Below are 20,874 nucleotides of genomic sequence, written 5' to 3'. Positions count from 1 at the left end.
TTTGCTACAAAAGGCAAAAGAGATATTGGATGATAGTGGGGATGAAACCATGAAATAAGGGTTGTTGTTTTTGTTTTGTTTTGTTTTGTTTTGTTTTGTTTTCAGGAAAGAGAAGACATGTTTGTAGATAGTAGGAAATAAGTCAATAGACAGGAAAAGATTGAAAATAAGTGAAAGAATGGAGATGATAGAAGGAGCAATCCTTAGGAGGAGACAGGGTAGAATGGGATCTCTTGAACAAGTAGAGAGAGTGAGCCTTGATAAAGAATAAAGCCACTTCATCATGTGAGACAGGGGTGATGGAGGAACAAGTTGCAGAAACCATCTGAATAATAAGAGATGAGGAAAGAGGAAGGGAAGAGGGATTCACAGGAAATGGTCTCATTTTTTTCCTATAAAATAAGAAGCAAGGGTCTTGGCAAGGAAAATAGGGGAAGAGAGGCCCAAGGAGAAATGAAAAATTTTGGAAGTGCCACTGTGGAGAGTGGGATAGTAAATTGATAAGGGAGTTACACAAGGAGACTCAGATAAATTTACATAACAGAGATTTTTACGGACCCAGTCAGAAAGGCTATATGATTTTCTTCACCTTCATTCAGCAGCAAAGGTGATGAATGAATAGTTCAAGTGGTCCAAAGCAGAAGCTTAGCTGGGCATAATCAATGATATGGCAAAGCAGCTAGGGATTCAAGAACTTCTAAGGGGTTGGCAATTAGAATCCAAGAAATCCCAATTATATTTTCTCTCTCTGTGACAACAAGCATGTGCACATTTGAAACATTTTAAATTTGTTTCTGCACTCATTTGAAACCAGCATGATCATGTGCACAATTTTGGTATTTGGATAGCAATTAAATCAAATTGACCACTACTGATTAAGAACAATGTGTTTTTATAGTTTCTCAACCTGTCATCAAATTGTTTTCAAACTGCCACAAGGATTTAACATTCAAATGCAAACCAATTCCCAACAGATGGCCAGATGAATACATTTATCCTCATTTGTGTTTTCTAATACTACATCAGAGTAGCTCCTTCCATTTCTTGTTACCCTGTAATCATACCTCATCAGCTGTCTGATCACATGATCAAGATGTTTCAAAAATTTTTGTCCTTGCAACACAAATGCTAGGCTGTTTGAAAACTATGATCGCCAATGACACATGTTAAACTCAGTGGAATTGTGTGTCAGATATGGGAAGGGGGGAGGGGAGGGAAAGAACATGAGTCTTGAAACCATGGAAAAAAATCTAAATCATCTAATTAAATTAAATAAAAAACAAAACAAACATAAATAAATAACTAAAATAAACATAAAAAAATTAAAACCATGATTACCAGGCATGCACATTACAAGCTATCATGTGGATATCATGGACTATCACAAATGATCTACAAAAATAAATCTTAACTGCTTCTCTTTGCAGTATTACAACCATTTTCTGATTTAAACTTCTCTTCTGTTTATGCTACTATTCTTCTCAGTGGTTCATAAGAATTTCTGTAAGACAATATGATGAATATGAAATATGCATTGCATGATATGTATAAATTGCCTATTGTCTCAGGAACATGGTGAAGAAAAGGAGGGAGGGAGGGAATGTGGAACTCAAAATGTGAGAAAATTAATGCTAAAAATTGTCCTTATATGAAATTGAGGGGAAAATGAAACCTTACTTTAAAAAAATAATTTCTCTCAGACACTTCCCAGCTGGGTGACCCTGGGCAAGTCACTTGACCCCCATTGCCTAGCCCTTACCACTCTTCTGCCTTGAAACCAATACACAGTATTGATTCTAAAACAGAAGGTAAGGGTTTAAAAAAATTTTTTTTAAATAATAATTTCTGTGAAACTAGTTTCACAGAAATTCACAGTAGTAGAAGAGAGTAAAAAAGAAGATCAAAGTAAGAGATTCTCTCCTTATAAATGTTAGTTAATATATAAATACTGTCTTTTAAAAATGTGCACCACTGTACCTTATGCTTATCATTTACTTCAGCACTTGTCAATAGGCAGGATAAAAGTAAATATTTTATAATTCTGCATTTTCATCAGCTGGTTAGGTTACTAAAAATAAAAAATGAATTTTCCTCTCTTATTTAGAGAGTTTATAAAATTCTTATACCATTTTCTACCATGTTTATGTGAATGAGCAGTTACACTTTATTCTTTTTTTAAATCAAAATAAAGAAATAAACTCAATATAGAACCAGATTTAAAACTGTTGTGTTACACCAAAAATTGTACATCTTTGTTCAAATAAAAGTTCATCAACAAAATTAAGCTTACATATGATTATTATATCATGTTAAGCATTTTCTAAGTTATAATTTATTCCATTTAAAATGTTACTTATAGGAATAAAATACAAAATTTATAGAAAATCTTGTGGATAATTTTAAGCATGAGATCTTGCAGGATTCTTGCTCTTAATTCTCACAATGTCATGTAAAATTATTCTATTCTAGTTTTCATAATTATAGGTAAGATAAATTTTATTTTATAATTGTAAATAAGTTTGCATAATGTAAATTTTAATTTAGAACTTTTATAATAACAGTAAAACTTATAATTATCATAAATACTTAACAGATAAATCTGAAACAACATCATAAGTAGTATATAAAGTTACCCTAGGAGTTCACAAAACATTTTTGTTGTTGCTGAAAAAATATAATGAAAAAAAAAATGTTGAGAATCACTGAACTAATCTAGTCACCTCATTTTATAGATAAGGAAACTGAGGCACAGTGGAGCTAAACTTAGAACTAAGTTTCACAAGGTCTTAACCTAATTAATCTTTGTGATCAAAACATTGGCAACTACTAACTCACATGTTTACTTTGTCTCTCAAAATCTTTATTAAAATCATCCATATGTACATTGAAGCTATCTCTGATAAAAATACAAGGAAAAAGGCAGGTTTTTCCAGCTGTTTTCTAGACTAGACTACATCTATCTAGATCAAAAAACTGACAAATGCAAAGAATATAAAATCTTACTGTTTATTGATTAGAAGAAAGCATTTAACTTAGTGGTACAAAATGAATTGAAAGTTCTCAATCTGTCTCAGAAATACAGGAAAATTATATATGGCTGAAACAAATGTGTCTATCAAGATAACTTTGTAAGCCAATTTAAATATGGACATCAAGCTAGGCATTTGACTAGGCAAAGTTCTTTCAAATTCACAGAAACAAGGTTATCCAAATTCATAGATGCATTTTATGAAGCATTTCCTAGCCCTAGAATGCTACAAAGACTATTCAATGAACTCAATAACATTATGAGATTGTTTTTGCAATTGAGGTTAGAATAAAGAGGATGAAATATATAATGTAAAGACTTCATCAGCAAGATGGGCTCTGTTTAAGACCCTCTCCACTTCTCTCTATGCTCACTCAGTGATAATCTTTAGTTTTCATGGATTCAAATGTTCTCCCTAGTCTTCTTATATACCCCTAATGCCTCTTGAATTACAATAGTATATTGCCAACTGCATGTTGTATACTCTAGCTGGGTGTCCTATCTAAAATCTAAAACTCAATGTGTCCAAAACAGAATTATCCATCCCAATTAACTTATCTGTCCCACCCTCCTAATCTTATTTCTTTCATTCTTCCAGTCATTCAGATTCACAGCCTGGCAGTCATCTTCAATTCTTCACTACCCCCATTGTCCACAAAAAATTAATTGCCAAGTCATTTAGAATTCATATTCTCAATATTGTTCACATCCATATCCTTCTATCGCTTCTCATTACAATTTCCAAAGTCCAGACCCTCACTACATATTTCAATGGCCTAACTGGCCTCCTGGTAAGTAGTTTCTCCTCTTGCCAATACATACCCCATACAACTGCCAAATTGATATTCTAGGAGCACAGTTCCCACCATGTCACTCTCCTGCTCAAGGAGTTGCAATGTCTTCAGCAAGAAGTAGAAACTCCTGTTTGACATTTTAAACCCTTCATAAAGTGTCTGGCTGACTAATTGCAAAATTTTCATTATGGCCAAATTGTCCTAGCTGCTCTTTCCCTTACACAATATTCCAGCTCTGGCCTCCATTCATTTGCAAGATTCAACTCCAGGAATATCTCCTTGGGGAGTACTTTACTGATCTGCCTAGTCTTCTCCCTCACACAGTGCAAGTGCATTAATTTTGTATACATTCTATATGTATTTGTGAATATATTAGATCCTGCCAGTAGGAGATAAGTTCCCCAATGGAACCAGCTGACTTGCCTGTCCAAACAATTGCCAAATCTAGTCAATCTCCTCAATATCATACACACACACACACACACACACACACACACACACACACATATGTATGTCTTCTCCACTTATGCCATTCTAGTTAGGTCCCTATCAACTCTCTCATCCAGACTATTGCAATAATACTCTAACTGGTCTCCTAACTTCTAATACCTTCTACCTTCCCTCTACTCACTGCCCTCTCCTCAAAATTACTTTGTATTTATTTTGTGTATGCATATATGTGTAAATGTTGTTTCTTCTAATAAAATTTAAATTCCTTAAAGATAAGTAATGAGTTGAAAACGAGTTGAATCCCTCCTAAAATGGTGGTTTCATGAAAGAAGACACCAATCAGGAAAGAAGGGTATAGGGCAGAGGCCTCTTCAGGGTAGCAAGGTGGCAGGTGAAAAGAAGTATGAACAGAGAATCCATGGCTGAGGTACTTCCTAAAATGATACTTATGGGAAATGACAGCTCTGATGAATAATACTATTAAGCATCAAGGAAATTTAAGAAAAAAAATAAGATCATATACTTTGAGGCAGAAGGAACTTTAGTGGATCTCAAGTCCAACCCCCTTATTTACGATGAACAAACAAGCACAGAAAAGCCAAATGACTTGCCTAGAGTCACACAGTGACCATCTAAGGCTAAATTTGAACCTGACTTTATGTCTAATATCTTATTCACTCTATCACACTAACTCACTGAATCACCACTTTAAGGATCTGATCAAAATCTATTAAGGTAATTTCAGGAGATAAGGGAGAAGTATTAAGAAAGAGGCATTCAAGAAATAATTTACTTTATCATCCAAATTTCCAATTAAATACAGATGAATTCCACCAACAATTATGTATGTATCTACTAGTACAAGGAACCAAGCTGGGTATTCAGGACACAAAGTAAACATGGCACAGGCCCTATTTTCAAGGAACATTCTCTATATTGGGGGGGGGGGGACAAATACAAATAATTGATACAAGAGAAAGATGAGCACAAATGAATGGGGCCAGGTAACAAGCAAGAGAAATTTGAGCAGGAAGATCACTTTCAACAGCAGAAGGAAAAGAAAGCTTCATAGAGGGAATGGCTTCCGAGTTGACTTTAAAGAAAATTACTTCACCAAACAGCATACTTCCTTCTCTTCTCTGACACTATCACCAGTGTGGTGCAAGCCCTTATCACCTCACCTTAGGCAACAACAGTAGCCTGCTGCTTCATTTGCCTACCTCAAGTCTCCTCTCTCCTAATCTTTTCTCTGCTTAACTGTCAAATTGATCTTCCTAAAGCATAAATCTAATCACATGATATATATATTCCCATTCAATAAACTCCAATAGTTCCTTATTCTGCAAATCAAAATCAAATATAAAACTCTGGCCAAAACCCTTCATAATCTGATCTGTTCCTACCTTTCTAGTCTTCTTACAGTTTTCTCCTCTCCACATACTCTATGATCCAGTGAAACTGATCTCCCTGTGTGGTCCTTGAAAAATGACTTATCCTCCATGTCTGGTACTCTCTCATTCTTGATCTCTACCATGTGACTCCCTTCAAACTTTAGCTAAATAACACCTTCCATGAGAAGTCTTTACCAAGTCCTTAATCATAGCACTTTCTCTCTGAGATCACTCCAAATTTATTCTGTATATATTCTGTTTATTCAGTTGTTTACATGCCATCTCCCTCAACTGCCTGGAAGCTCTTGGAGAGCAGGGATTTTTTTTTGTCTTTCTTTGTCCCTATAGTGCTTAGCACAGTGCCCAAAACATAGCAGAAGCTTAATAAATGCTAACTGACTATTTCGTATTAAGCAGCTTCATCTCACTATACTACTTATTATATAGTATTTGCTTCAGTGTTCTAATGCCAGCCCCAAGCAATTATAATAAGCACGACCTATAATGAATTTAGGTATTCTGAATCCCATTTAAGCAGTCCTACCAATTTATATAAACTGTATCTAAACAATGATGAAATTGGCCTGTAAAATATGTCAAGAACAGATTTAGGCTACAAATTGTTTAAATGATATCTAGAATGGTTTAAAGTTCAATAAATCATTAACATCAAAACTTTACTTTCTTGGTAGATTTTAAAAGTTATCTATTCCTCTTATAATTCAATATATCATCATTTTATATCAAGTTAATTTTGCACTGATAATAAATTTGGCTTGCATATAGTTTTTATATAGTAAAAGTTAATGCATAGCCTCTGAATTCTTCAGGTATATTTGTAATACCAGCACAATGTAAGACTGACAAAAAAAATCCATAATCTACAGCATAACTTGTGTACAGTATGTTGTAAAATCAAACTAATAAAACTGATGAATCATTGTAAATTCCAGAAATGTGCTAGAAATTATGGGGTAAAATTCCAAGTTCACACAGATAACAGCAGAGCAGGTATCCAAACCCAGGTTTTCTAAATCCCTAGACCAGGGTTCTTTCCACTGTACCATGCTGCTAATTACTCAAAAGATCATAAGTCTGGACTTCTTTCTTAATATATGGGTTCTCATTCAAAAATGTATTATGCATTTCCTATATACAAGGTTTTGTCCCAGGCTCTAAAAGGTGAGACTGAGAATAAGAAAACCTTGCACTCAGTAAGTTTTATAATATAGTATGGGAGATATTAAGTGTTTTAATTCAAGACAGAATGCAAAAGTGCCAAAAAAGAATAAACAAAGTGCTAAGAAAATATATGTAGAGGAAAAAAATAATTCTGTTTGGGAGCTAATATGGAAGATGGTAGGGGTGAAAGGTAGGGATGAAAGAATTTCAATTTGGTAAACATTTTTTAAGCATCTATAATGTGCAAGAGGCATACAAAGATGAAAAATAAAGTCTCTGACCTCAAGAAATTTATTCCCATTATGGAGAGGATACAATTTCACAGAGGAGACAGCATTTGAGCCAGAATTTAAAGATTGGATAGGATTTCAGCATAGTATAAAAAGAACTGACTTCAAGTTAGAATCAAAAAGGGTCTTAATTCTGTGAAGTTGTAAAAAGGCAAATTTAGAATTGATACAAAGAAAAGGCTTCCTAACAAAGATGCCCAAAAGTTAAATGAGTTAACTGGGAGACAATGGGTTCTTCTCATGAAAGGTCTTCCAGCAAAGCCTAGATAAATTATGAGTCATGTTGTAAAGTGGGTTCTCTTTCAGGATTGAATTGGATACCTCTAAGGATTCTTGATTCTGTGATTCTGGGTTAGGCAACCTAGGTTTCAAACTCCAGCTCTAGTATTTAGTAACTGTGTTTCACAGAGCAACTTATATTATTTTTACCAGCATATTTTGTCATTTGTAAAACAAGGATGATAGGTCAAAGGATATGAACAGGCAGTTCTGAAAAGAAGAAAAGCAAGCTATCAACAGCCAGATGAGGGAAAAAATTCCAGATCACTAATAAGAAAAATATAAATTAAAACTCAACACTAAGGTTCTATCTCACACCCATCAGATTGGCAAGGAGATCAGAAGAGGAACATGATAATTGTTGGATGGGCTATAAAACACTCCATCCATTCTGGAAAGCAATTTGGAACTATACCAAAAATGTATTCAATTATGCACAATACTCTTTGCCTCAATGATACCTCTATACCGCTAAGAGGAAGGTGATAGGTTGATAGGTAGGTAGACAGATAGACAGAGACATATATACATATAGTTCGATATAGATAAGATAGATACAGATAAATTGAGAGACTATTTCTTGAACACTTACTCTGTGCCAGGCATTGTACTAAATTTTCTAAGTAGAAATACAGTGATCCCACATCTATCACAGGAGTTACATTCCAGAGACCCCCACAATAGGTGAAGATCTGCAAGATAGCAGTGTCATATTTATTTTATTACATATATATGTACACATATATGTGGCTTTATAAACCCTTCCCATTCTCCTATAAACCCTTTCCATACTCTTATTAACCTTTCCCACATTCTTATAAACACTAAGCCAATCAGCACCCAGGATACAGAACACAGCACTGTGGTTGGTCACTTTTCATTCCATCAGCCAATAGTGTGCTGTGTATAATCTCACCTTGGAAAACTTGTGCAAGCAGTAGTGGCATACTGCATTTCCATTATGTACATACAGTATGGTATTCATCTACAAGATCCAACAATATAGCAAAAACTCCACTATATAGAATTAGATTTTTTTAACCCCACGATACAGTGAAGCTGCAATAAGTGAACCATGATATAGCAAGGGATGATTATATAAGCAAGACAGACCTACTATTAAAGAGCTTACAGCATTCTAATGGGAGAAGCCATTATGTAAAGGAGACCCGGAATGGGAGAAGTGTACATGGTTACATTATGTCATGGAAATGGCTCAGAAAAGCTGTGGAGGCCTAGATCCTAGAAAGGTGAGGCCAACAGAAGCTTAACAAAATCCAGATGACTCCAATGCTACTGTTTTGGTGGGAAAGGGATAGAGATGATAGTCCAATTAGAAATAGAATGGTGTAGAGATTGTCAAAAAGTTGTGGCATATGCCACAAAGAAGTAAAAGACAGAGGTAAAAAACTCATACGTATAAAAGTATTCACAGTAGCACTTTTTCATTGAAAGAACCAGAAACTAGAGGAGGGTAGGGTGCCCGTCAATTGGAGAATGGCTGAACAAATTATGGTATGTGAATATAATGGAATACTTTTGTGCCATAAGAAATGATGAAATGAACAGTTCCAAAGGGTCGTGAGAGCACCTCAATGAACTGACTCCAGCATAACAATGATGCATCATGCAAACCATCCCAGACATTTCTTAATAGGTAGTGGACTAGAAACATAGAATGAAACATATATTTTCAGAAATGTATAATATGTGGATTTGTTTTGCTTCACTATGCTAACTTGTTACAAGGGAGATTTTTTGTTTTTGCTTTTGTTTAGAGAGTGGAAGGGTATTGAAGCTAGATAAAGTAATTCCAGAAAAGAAAGAAGATGGCTTTTTTTTTTTTAATGGATACAACAGAAAGCAATTCAGATGAAAGCATTGGAACAAAGAAATAAAGTTATATATGAGGGAAATTTATGGTTTTGCATACAATCCTTTTTCTGTTCTTCCTATATAGGAATGTTCATGGTTAGGATGCTTGTCAAAAATAAAAACAAAAAATTAAATTAAATGAAGAAGCTAATACACTATTTCACAGAGGCATTATTGTAAGGAATGTGCTTTTTACAAGGCTATAGAAATGTAAGGAATTATTTTGATGACAAAGATAGATGGGACCTTTCAAGCATGGGGAACAGCAAGAGCAAAGGCATGGAGGTAGGATGAATATAGAGAATGGCAAAATTGATTAGAGTATAAAATATAAGAACGATGGGGGAGAGAAGGCAAAGGAGTTCATTTGTCATAAATTCCAGGATAAGGAATTTGGAGTCTTGTTAGAATTTTTTTTTTTCTTAAGAGAGGAGAGACGATCAAATTCTACACTGACAAGATGCAGCTTGATTTTTTAAAAAAGAGTATTAGACTGGTGGTCAATATGGATTCAAGACTCAGCTACAACACTTGCTGGTTCTATTATCCTGAGCTGTTGTTTCTTTATCTATGAAATCAGATTAGATACCAGGATGGTCCCAATCAATTCTGACAGTCTATAATACTGTGAAGATTAAGCTGGCAACTAAGAATAGGGCAGAAATGGAGGAGGAAGAAATGCAAACTAAAGGCAAGGAAACCAGTTAGTACTATTACAATAGTCTATGCAAGAGGTAATAAGGGCCTGAAATAAGGTGTTAATATTGGAGATAAAAAGGAGAATGCAGATAAGTGAAAGATTATGGAAGTATAAGAAATAAGACTTTGACTAATATAATGGAATATGAAGGAAGGAGAGGATTTTTTTTTAAATCAAAAATGATTCCAAAGTTTCCAGAATGGGTAACTGGGAGAATACTAATAATATTATATTAAAAACAAGTTGAGAGTTTTCATGGAGATGGAGGGTTTTCCTAATTTAAGGTATGAGGAAAATTAACTAGAAGCAGCCAGATGCTATGAAAATCATACCAGTTATACTTCCACTATCACCTGAATCATCATTTTAATTTCATACGCACACAGTTAACTATATTTCTCAAAGGGGTGGCTAGACGGTTCAGTGGATAAAGTGCCAGGCCTATAGTAAAGAGGACCTGGGTTCTAATGTAGCCTCAGAAACTTCCTAGCTGTGTGACACCTCAGTTGTCTATCCTTTAATGCTCTTCTGCCTTGGAACTGATACATAGTATCAATTCTAAGATAGAAGATATGGGTTTGGGTTTTTTTAACTAAACTTCACAAAGTTGCAATAATTTTGTTAAATTCTGGCCAAGATATTATTAGCAATGGAAAGGTACAAAATGTCCTAAGATCACATAATATCACAATTGGTTAAAGAATTGGAGATGTTTATCATAAAGAAAGAAAGTCTTAGTGGAGACATGATTGCTATCTTCAAGTATTTAAAAAAGGGCTGTCACTCAAAAAGGGATTTGTTCTGATCAGAAGTCAAAATCATGTGGAAGATATAGAACACCTGACTTAGGAGGGATAGAAAGAAAAAACTTACTAACAGAGCTAGTCCAAAGTACCTCAAGAATTACATAATTTAGAGATGAAATGGCCTCAGTGGCCATATACTTTATCCAATACCCAAAAAAGAATCCTTTCCATATATCACATACCTGAAAAATCATCAATCCAGCCTCTGTTCAAATAATTCCAAGAAAAGTCAGCTAACCATCTCCAAAAGCAGCAAATTCCATGTTTGGATAGCTCCAATAGGAAGTTTTTCCTACTATCAAGTTTACCTCTTTCTAATTTCCACACATTGTTCCCAATTCTTTGTTACAGTGCCAAAAGAAGCCTAAATTTTTCTTGATTTGGTAGTTTTTTCAAGTTTTTGAAGATAGCAACTCTATCGTTCCCCACCAAAGATTTTTTCTCCAGGCTACTGAAAACAAATTCCTTCAATTGTTCTTCATATGTCATTAATTCAAAATTCTTCAAAACTCAGGTTGTACTCCTCTGATCTCTACAGTTGATCAATGTCCTTATTAAAATGAGGCATACAGAATTGAATACAATTCTCCAGATCTGGTCTGATCAGAACAGAGTACAGGAGTTGGCTGATGGTTTCCCCATCATTCAAGGTATTCAAGTAAAACCTGGATCACTCCTTGAAATACTGCAGATATGCTTTCAGTATGTGTTCAACTACATGCCTTATGAGGACACTTCCAATGCAGATTCTGTGATTCTATATCAATCATATTTTTTCAGCTTTCCTCTTACAAAAGTTCTTTTAAATTACACAATGCTTCCCTCAGTATTCTGCTTAAGGGGGAGTGAGGAAAAAAGCTGAAGGCATATAAAACTGAACTTTATCTCCTATTTAGGCAGGACATGAGTTAAAACATGACACCATTGTATTTTCTTTATCAAGAAATAAAGAATGCTATACAGAAAGATAGTATTTCTGTTCTGTTCAGAGGCAAAGATTAGGAACAATATATGGAAGTTACAGAGAGGTAAATTGGTATTGTCATAAAGTAAACCTTTCTAAAAATCAGAGCTGTCCATAAGCAGAGGGGACTGTCTTGGGAGATGATAGTTACTCCCTACTATAGGTATTCAAGCAAATGCTGGATTAACCATTTATCAACTCTGTTATTACATAGGAGGATTTCTTTTCAGGTATGGTTTGGGCAAGAGGGCTTTGGAGGACTCTTCAAGCCATATTCTGAAACTGTGTGAACTTGACCTTTTGTTTTCATTTTCATAGGAATTTGTCTTAAATGATACATCTTAAATGCCATTTAATAATAATTTAAGCATCATTTCTGAAGAATCCCTTTCTTATACCTGCACAGAGAATATTGTGAGGACAAAGGAGAAAACAAAGAATTACAACTCCAGAGTATGTGACCCTTCATCACCAAGAGAAGTACCTACCAAGCCTACTCATCTATGAGTTTATATAATGCCCTATATATGTTAATAGTGACAATTTGAAACAAGTCAACATAATCAAATATCATTAGAAGAAGTAGAGAACATCAGTAACTTAAGGAATCAATTAAAATTTGATAGAGAAAGGGCATCTGAATTGAAGGGGGGAATTTTTTGAAAGGTAGGACAATGGGAATGAATTCTAGGCATAGGAAAAGGATTCATGTAAATACATGGAGGTGAGAGAAAGAAGGTTGGTCCACTTTGGCTAGAACATATAGTATGTATCCATGAATAATGAAATGAGGTAATACTATAGATGGCTTTAAAAGCTATGGTATGGGGGGGCAGCTGGGTGACTCAGTGGATTGAGAGTCAGGCCCAGAGATGGTAGGTCCTGGGTTCAAATCTGGCCTCAGACCCTTCCTAGCTGTGTGACCCTGGGTAAGTCACTTAACCCACATTGCCTAGCCCTTACCACTCTTCTGCCTTGGAAGCAATACACAGTATTGATTCCAAGATGGAAGGTAAGGGTTTTAAAAAGAATAATAATAAAAAATAAATAAAAGCTATGGTGGGTCTGTAGTTTATCCTAGAGATATAGAAGAGCCACTGAAAAATTTTAATCAGGAAAGTGAGACAATCAGACTAGTTTCTCAGAAACCTTATTTGGAGGAACAAATTAAAGAGGAAACAGGTTAGAGGGAAAAGAGACCAATGGGAAGTATTTCAAGGAAGAAGTTATGAGGCCCTAAACTTGGGTGGAAGTCATGAGTTTAGAGAAGGGAATGTATTCATAGAATCACAAAATTTCAAATTTTCAGCAAGCAACTGGAAATGTGGCCTTAAAGATCAGGACAAAAATTAAGGATAGACATAGAAAATATAGGCCAGATTATTCATCAAGTATGTTGTAGTGGGATCTATTCTTCAAATTTTAGAAAGATAATAAAGATTATAATGGAATTCATGATATGAATAAGGCTACCAGGGAAACAAGGTCTTGAATATTACAAAATTTCCAGGTCAAGTGCTAGAGGAAGGCTCAAAGGAAGCTAAAGACTGGCAAAAATAAATAAATAAATGAATAAATAAATAAATAAATAAATAAAAGAATGAATAAATGAATGAATAAATAAATGAATGAGTGAATGGATAAATAAATAAATGAATAAATAAATGAATGAATAAATAAATGAACGAATAGATGGATAGATAAATAAATAAATAGATAGATAAATAAATGAACAAATAAATAAATGAATGAATGAATGAATAAATAAATAAATAAATAGATAAATAAATAAATGAAGAGAAGTATTAAAGTTCCCCTGAGCAGAGGGTGATCAATAGTATCAAAAACTGCAAAGAGATGAATAAGGTTAAAGATAAAGCCACTGGATTTAGTTAAGAAATTATTTGAAATCTTTGAGAAAGTCAGGTGAAGAGAGTAGTAAGGTAAGAAGTCTGAACCTAAGAAAGTGATAAGTCCCACTAAACACATTTGAAGTATTAATCTTCAGTTAAAGCTGTCATGTTTTAGGAAGGAAATTGCAGAGGAAGGTGACCAAGTCAGCAAAAAGCCTCAAGATTAAGTCATTGGAGGATACTGAAAGAAATATGGATGTTTAGTCTAGAGAAGTGAAGTTTTAGAATGAACATTAAAGATATCTATCTTTCAAGCATCTGAAGAGGTTATCATGTAGGAGAAGGAACACACTTGTTCTGCTTGATCCCAGAGAACTAGGAACAGTAATAGTTACAAAGAGGCAGAGGCAGAATTGATATAAGAAAAATATTTTTTGACAATTAGAATGTCAAAAATGAAATAGACTCTTTTAGCAGATAAAGATCTTGTTAGAAATCTTCAAAGACCAGGTTACCACTTGTTGCATACATTAGTCCCAAATATGTGGGGGAGGGTTCTTAAGTGGGTTTGAGTTTGGAATAAATGGGATCCTTTCCAATTCAGATTTTATGGTTCTCTGATCATATGGTAAGGAGAAAAGTAGTACATAGAGACAAGCATAAAAGTAGTCGATAGCACTGACCTTAGAGGCAGAAATACCTTAATCAAGCCAAGCCCTGCTTCTGACACATATTATTTATATGACTGTAGGCACTATTGTAATAACCCCATTAAGATCCCTGACCCAGTCTATTTCTTCACTAATCTCACCTCCAAATAAGCTTTTAAAAATATTGGCCTAACCATGTCAATTACCTTATCGAAAATCTGACTTGATTGGCATTTCAAGTACTCCACGTTCTGGTCCGAACTCAATGTTCTTGGCTTGTTGTATTCCTCTTGGACTTTCAACCCCCACCTCCATTTTAATCACTTTATGTCTCCACACAATTTTCTATGCCTACAAAAGTTAGACACAAGTTGTGCATCTCCATCAGTAAAAATTTTTCATATTTAACAAGTTACCTTCAAATGACAGATCTAAACAGCAAAATATAGAAGATGAGTTGGTGGTGGACAGTAAATACAATAGAACAAAAAAAAATTCTAGTTGTCTAGCAATGAAAAGAAGTAGATATGAGACAGCAATTTGAGGGGCTGAGCAAAAGTCTTGTCTGGGATATAATAGAAGAGGTAGTGATGACCACTAATTGAAATTTTGTATTTTAAAATCCAGTTGCACATTCTGGATCTGTGGCACACTATATTTCTATTACTATCAAGGGCACCAGGATCCTTGCATTCCCCCAGACTCACAACTTAAGTGTCATCCTCAAATCTTCACTATCTTTCACCATCTATATCCAATTTCTGGCCAAAGCCTATTTCACCTTTGCAACATCTCTCAAATATACTCCCTTCTCTCCTGATACTGCCAGTGTATGCCTTCCTGCCACAAGTCTCTCCCCAGGCCAAGGTCATGATCCATTCAAGACATCAAAATTATTTTCCTAAAGCACAGATGTGACCATGTCACCCCAACGCACAACTCAAAAAACTCCAATGGTCCTTATCACATCTAGGATCAAATATAAAATCCTCTATTTGGCTTTTAAAAGTCCTTCATGAGCCCTTCCTTGCTTTCCAAGTCTTCTAATACTTTGTACCCTCCATGATACTCCTCACCCATGTATTTTTCAATCTAGTCCTCTATTACTCAACCAAGATACTCCATCTCTCAACTCCAGCTATTTTCATTGGCTGTCAACTACACCTGGCAATGTCCTCCTTCCTCAACTCTACCATCTGACTACTCTGGCTTTTTTCAAGGCCAAGATAAAATTCAAACTTTTACTGGAAGCCCTTCCCAATACCTCTTAATTTATTAATTCATTCCCTCTGTTAATTATTTCTTATATATACTATATTTGGATCTTTTGTACATAGTTGTTTGTACAAATTTGCCTTTTGCCTTTCTTTGAATCTATAGCATTTAACAATATAGTAGGTGCTTAATAAATATTTATTGCATGACTTTCAGTATTACTATCAGCATATTTATTCTCAATCTAGGTCCCTGGAGAAATGTTTCTTTCCTATTTGGAATGTCAAGATAGATTTGATTTTGGTGGTGATACACTGAAGGACAAGATCATAAATCTCAAAGTCTGAGGGAACTCAGAGGCTATCTAATCCAAGCCACTCATTGTATAGATTAGGAAATTAAAGCCCAAGATATTTAAGTATCTAAAGTCACATAAAAGGTAACAAAGATGATATTTCAACCTGGGTTCCTTCATTCCAGAGGCAGAGTTTTCTTTTCACTAGACCAGTGATGGCAAAAATTTTTAGAGGAGCAAGTGATGTGAAAAATGTCCTCAGGCACCTGTGGAGAGGGGGAGGAGAGCAACCTGGCCCTTTGCCCCTCTGGCTTTCTAGTAGTAAACTCTGTGCTGGGGTGATGGGGCATATGCCACAGAGAGGACTCTGAGTTCCCCCTCTGGCACATATGCCATAGGTTTGCCACCATGACACTAGACCATGCCAGAAAAAGTTAATATACTTTTGTGCCGATATAGAGGTTTTGAAATAATTTATCTAACTCTAATACTATCACACAAATAATCTTTTCTCATGTTACACACCCTCATGATAAAAAAAACCACCCCAAAGCAGTTGCTCTCAAATAAAATATCATTCTACAGGAAAAGACTTCCAAAGTGAATGAGTTCCAGGTGTTAAATTCTTTCTACTAACCTACTTCAATTTACACCAATACACAGTAAGCCTTTTAGCCCAAGCTAAAGAATACCCCCTCACCTCCCAAATGTTAATATCATGCTAACATATTTAAGCAATTAGGCAAGATTACAGAAACAATATACTAAATATGCTGGAATATGAGTGTTAAATGTACAGTTAATACTAAGCAAATTAGGAATTCACCTGTAAAGACCTTTTTAAAACTAGTAGAAAAAGCAATAACAATTGTATTCAAACTTATTTGTACAAGAAACTCAATTACATTTAAATGAGCTAGCAATAAGATGAAAGTTTTACAACTAGAAAGAGACCTTAGAAGTCATCTATTCCAGACTCCTTTTTTTTCCATGAGAAAACTAAGGCACTGAGGAACAAAGTGACTTATCTAAGGCCATATAACAAGTAGCAAATCCGTGATTCAAACCAGGGTCCTTTTGATTCTAAATATAGTGTTCTTTGCAGTAAGCTAGCCACTTCTCCAGGTTGAAAATAATAAATCTATATAAGTATTCAAGAATATGTAGAAAGAGTAAAAAGAATAAAATAGCCCAAAGTCGAAAGTATACCAAAATTTAATAATAAATCATTTCAGAAAGAATTCAAGTAAAGTATTTCCATTAGTTTTGAGATACGACAGTTCCTTCTAGTCTTTTTCTTGACTTTGACTTCCTCATAGAACTTTCTTCTATCATAGTACCTAATAGGATTTTGTTTCACATAGGACACAATGTTATGAGATCACTGAGTTAGTTTCAAAACATAGCACATATATATGTATATGCATGTATGTAATATCATTGTACTTTATATTTCTAAAAAGAAAAAGATAACTACAAGATGGCAAACTTTGTATCAGATCACAATGACAGGGAAAATTGACCCAATCTAAATTTATATCAAAGAATACTTTTTTAGGATATTTCAAATGTTAAATTATAAATGTCACCTTGGTTCTGATAGTGTCCAATTCCAATGTCATGTTGGTCCTGAATTTAATACTAAACTAGTAATAGTTTATTTATTAATTTTTAACAAGGCATGTGAGTAGCTATTGTTAGGCAGTTCAGGTTCAGGGGTCCACCTGGGAAAGAACATATCACTAAACAAATTTACCATTTGGACAAATATGAAGATGAGGCATATAACTTCCATCATATCATATTGCTCAAGGACATAGCTAAACTGGTCCCAAAGACCCATTTGATGTCTCAGTCTGATGGGAAGGACCTTGATGTCTAGCAGAGTCAGGAATGGGTCCCTTATATGATTCATAAACTAGTCTCATATCTTGCTGTTCCAATAGCCACTGCCCAAGAAGCCTGTATGTTCCATGCTGTACATAGTAGCTATTTTTACCTACTAGCATCTTTCTGCTCATGTTGTCCTTTTGTTTCTCACTTATATTTAAGGGATATTTAATATGCTGGTTTGGAGGTGCTGACAACTCTCTTGTTGCTTGAGCAAAGTGGACATCAACCCTACCCCTACTGGATACTCTGATGGATGTAAATTCAGATTAAGATTTGTCTCCAAAAGCCATGGCAAGCTCTGTATTGATAGTGAGCACATTGGGTAGCACCAAGAGTGACTGAATACTTTATCATGGCTTAATTCTGGAGTTTGTACAATTGTTGCTATTTGTGGAGGTTTTTTTCCCTGCCAGATTTTGTGTGAGATGACTTAATGAATTCATATTTTATTTGTTGGAAACTTTTTATTTTATTCAAGAATTATCTGTTTTGTTTAAATTCCTTCAATAAATAAGTCTTTTTTAATTCAAAAAATAATATATTAAACTAGAGAAAAGGTAAAACTAGTCACATTTAAAGATAGAAAGCCAAAAGAATTAATTTTTAAGATTCTGACTTTGGTAAATTAATTCTGTTACCAAAATATATTATTGTTTCAAAAGGAAATAGTTTTTTCATGACTTGAAATGTCACTCTATTTCTTTCCTAACAAATCAGTGTTTCAGGGTTTGAACTGTGTGTATATATATATATATATATATATGTATGTATACATACATATACATATATATAAACAATATTTCTAAAAGTGCGTAAACAGATTTAGATCTGAGTTCAAAATAAACTTTTCCTTTATTCATTACAGAGGTATGAAACATTGTAGATGTCAAACTTTTTGATGTACTAATTAGTTTTATTGAACATTTTTTTCTTCTATTTTTTAATGTTTGCTATGAAAGAAGGCTTACTCGTAGGAAGTGGGGGAGGGTTACATTGGAAGACGCAGGTGATGTAAAATAAATAAAAGGCATATGTAAATAATATAAATAAAAGGCATAAATGAAAATATATTTTAAAAGAAATAAAATGAAAAAATATACACTTTTTGCCTGTAAGGAAAACTTTATGATCAATTAAAATGGTTATAGAATCCCTGGCTAACAAACTTTTGCATCACCTTTGATTCATCCATCTCTTATATTCCTTACATTTTCACCAAAGCCTACTATTTATTCCTTTTAAATTCCTCTAGGATTTGTAGCTCTTTTTCCATTTCCACTATGAACACCCTAGTCCATAATATCAACACTTAATGGCTGGATTACTACACTGGCCTCCTACCTCCAGTTTCCCCTAAATCTAATCTAATCTAATCTTACTGAACAATAAAGAGGAACTGGTTGCTAAAGGAGAAATGACCAGAATTTGGAGGGGGAAGTGCTAGAATACCAAGCTATCTTAATATAGTATTTGTAGGTAAGAAAGGGAATGCAAGATCTCCTGGTGTACATATTGGAATTTTTAAAAGTTTATTCCAAAGAGCTCAGACAAAGAAATGGTAAAATCTTAGGGACTAAGTTTTTGAAATATTTAAGTCATATTAAAAGGGATGTAAATTATTGCAATGACAAAGAACATGATGGTTCTCTAAAAGAAAATGATGGAACACATCAACCAAATAAAAGTTTTAAAGGACAAGAATAAAAGATATAAGCAAAAATAGATAAATGCAGATAAGTGTCAGTGCTATGCTATAAGAATTGTGTCAGAAGGCTTAAGCAAATGATGAGCTCAGGCTTTCAGTTAATACTAAGAAAAACAATTAAGACTTTAAGAAAACTATTGAGAGTAAGAAGAAAAATAAATAAAATTGTTACCAGGATTGAATGAGAATCCAAGAATGGGCAACAAAAGACAAGACAAAACTATTTTACACCTATCTTATTTCAGTTTTCTCTACTAGGACACATAAGTTTCTACAAGGAGACTAAGAAAGGTAAAAATTAAAATGGTTAACTGAAACAAACTAAAGATAAGTGAAAATATGGCAAGAGACTACCTATCTGTCCTCAATGAGTTTAAGTGGGCAGGATGAAATGAACTACAAATCAGGAGAGTGAAAGAAATAGCAGCTGCAATTGCTGAACCTTGCTGAAGAACTTACAAAAATTGTGGAAACTAGAGAAGTTGTGCAGGACTGGAGATGGCCAAAAGTTGAACTAACTTGTAATGGGTCAGTAAGCCTGAAGTTAATTACTGGTAGAGTTCTAAGATATGTTATAAAATTTATAACTTCTTGTTCACTGACTAAATGGTCCAAGGATATAAACAAAGAGTTCTAAAAGGAATAATAGAAAACTATCAATGACCATGTGAAAGCCCTCTCCAAATCATTGATAGGAGGTATCACAGTCAAGGAACAGAAATAACTTGCTCTAAAGTCATACAGCCTGGGTTCAAATTCTGCTTCAGACTCAATACGGATCTATATGACTTTGAACAATTCATTTAACCTCCCAGAAGCTCAGTTTCCCAAATAAAGGGGTTGTGCGAGATGGCCTCTGAGGTCTCTACTAGTTCTAGACCTATGATCCTAATAAAAGAAATGAAAATCAGGAGAACCCTACAGCAAACTGAAAAGAAAGGCAATGATGGAGGTATTATACAAAAACAGGCATACAAACTTGGTGGAGCTGTAAACTTGGCCAGTCTTTGTAGAAAGCAATTTAGAATCATGATAATACCACTAAAATGTCCATACCCTTTGACACAGAGATATGAGTTTTAGGAATATATTCCAAGGATCTCAAAGACAGAAAGAACTTATAGAGACCAAAATATTCATAGCAGCACATTTTATAGCAGCAAAGAATTGGGAATCAAGTAGAATACCATCAATTTGTGATGAAGCAAATTTTCCTTCTACCAGTTTGACCACTTGTTTTCAGTCATCTGTGCTAGAACAACACACAAAATATAGCAGCAAATTGTGGGTATCTGTCCTGCGTCGTCTTCTCTCTTTAATCAGTGACTTCATCAGTTCATATTAATTTAATTATTGCCTATACATTGTTGCCCTCTAACCACAGGTATTCCTCAGGTCTCTGCCCTGGACCCTCTTCTCTTCACCCTCTATACTACTTCACTTAGTGATCATATTGGCTCTTATTATTTAATTATTATTACTGTGCTGACAACACTCTGCTGGC

The 20,874-nt window shown here is 34.4% G+C and overlaps 1 protein-coding gene across 8 annotated transcripts in view; it reads right to left on the bottom strand.

Annotated features, from left to right (window-relative positions):
* Nucleotides 1–20,874, bottom strand: part of CHD7 (chromodomain helicase DNA binding protein 7) — a 241,360-nt gene that overhangs the window by 195,669 nt on the left and 24,817 nt on the right. The window contains exon 1 of one of the 8 annotated variants that reach the window (XM_056823955.1): nucleotides 14,469–16,969. The exons of the other annotated variants lie outside the window; for them this stretch is intronic. The gene's annotated coding sequence lies outside the window, so the exon portion shown is untranslated. Of the gene's footprint in view, nucleotides 1–14,468; nucleotides 16,970–20,874 lie in introns of those variants that run through there. 8 annotated transcript variants of the gene reach the window in all.

The sequence above is a fragment of the Monodelphis domestica genome, chromosome 3 (genome assembly GCF_027887165.1).
Source record: "Monodelphis domestica isolate mMonDom1 chromosome 3, mMonDom1.pri, whole genome shotgun sequence".
In the NCBI taxonomy this organism is placed as follows: domain Eukaryota; kingdom Metazoa; phylum Chordata; class Mammalia; order Didelphimorphia; family Didelphidae; genus Monodelphis; species Monodelphis domestica.
This window is presented reverse-complemented; position numbering and strand designations above follow the sequence as displayed.